We start from the raw sequence: 1,701 nt of genomic DNA on the forward strand, positions 1-1,701 counted from the left end.
TTAGAAGTTGACTGTAAGTGAACAGAAAGCTAAATGTGGATGAGTAAAAAAAAAAAAATCTCAGTTTTCTGGTATTTTTTGCTTTTAGGACTTAAGTCATCATAACTGTCCATTCTCTTCCACATGTACTGACAGAACCAGGTAGCTGTCAATTATAAGTCTTATATTACTCAAGTAGAGTGAACTATTATTACTTTCTTATGTTCAGAAATAGGAATGTGAACGGAAAAAGGCTGTCAGGCACAGTGCAATTCATTATTATTTAATACAACACAGGGTGGTAGAATGTAATGAAATATTAATTCCACCAAACAGAGAAACTCAGTCGTGGCCATTTCCCTAGATTCCTGACAATACTGAGGAACCCACGAGAAACTACAAGGTCACATGAGATTCAGTATGTCAGTCAATTGTCACTTTGTTATGGGAAGGGCTTAAGAATTTTCTAGTTATGTACTATGATGTTCAAAGAGCTTTCTTTTATTTTACATTCTCAAAATGCTATTGTATAGCTGGAAAACAATGTTTTAAGTATCATAAATTATTCAATGAATACATTTATTTCGTTATGAAATGTATTTTCCTACAAACTTCATCTGATCTAGACCACAGCAAGATGACTTAATCCATAGCCTGTTTCCCGAATGAAATTGATAATACTGTGAAGTACTTGAGTCTTCCTCGCTAAAGCCACCTCAGTCCTCAATGTTGAGACAGTTTAGGCTTGACTTTTTTTCATTCTCCTAAGTTATGTCTTTTTTAAAATAATTTTTAATAATTTTTAACAATCAAAAAATATTTAAGCATACAAATATGGCTTTAAGTTGACTCATACTTTTATGTTGGATTATTCTAAAATCTCTCTTACAAATTCTATTCCATAAAACTGACATACATGAATTCTCTCTCTCTCTCTCTCCTTATCTCTCTCCCTCTCTCTCTCTCTCTCTCCCTCTCCCTCTCCCTCTCCCTCTCCCTCTCTCTCTCTCTCTGTCTCTCTCTCTCTCTCTCTCCCTCTCTCTCTCTCTCTCTCTGTCTCTCTGTCTCTCTCTCTCTCTCTCTCTCTCTTTCTCTCTCTCTCTCTGTTTGCCTTTGAATAGATCCCCACCCTGCTCCATAGACTACCAAGTGCCAACAACATTTTATCTTGTAGCTCTTATTTTCTAAATTTCAGATTTTTAAGTAAGTTATGTTTGGATGTTTGGATTGTCTAAATGACATCTGCATTTAAAATCATCAAACTTAATATTCCTTGATGTTTCTAAACACATATAATGATTCTTAAATAGAAAAGAAATATTCTCAGTATGAACTCTATAATTATAGTATGAGGCCTATAAAGTCTTGCCACTTTTCTATCTCTTTAGACCCAGTCTGTTATTGACATTTAGTGAGTAATAAAATGCTGAGCTTAATTAAATATATATCTGAAAAGCTTTAACGTTGCTCCAAGACACATATTAAAATGCGCATTAGCAATAGTATCAAATTAAAGATTTGTTTTTTATTAAATTAATAATATAATAATGTAGACCTTTGTAGATTAAAAAAAAAAGACATGACCCTTAAGTCAACTATTATCAATAGAGATAGATAACATTATACATAGTTCTAACAAACAGGAGATCTATTAAACAATAAACTCATTACTTGTTTGTGATAAGTTTTGTTGGGGCTTGATTCAGTTTTTTTTTTTTTTTT

The sequence above is a fragment of the Mastomys coucha genome, unplaced genomic scaffold (genome assembly GCF_008632895.1).
Source record: "Mastomys coucha isolate ucsf_1 unplaced genomic scaffold, UCSF_Mcou_1 pScaffold17, whole genome shotgun sequence".
In the NCBI taxonomy this organism is placed as follows: Eukaryota; Metazoa; Chordata; class Mammalia; order Rodentia; family Muridae; genus Mastomys; species Mastomys coucha.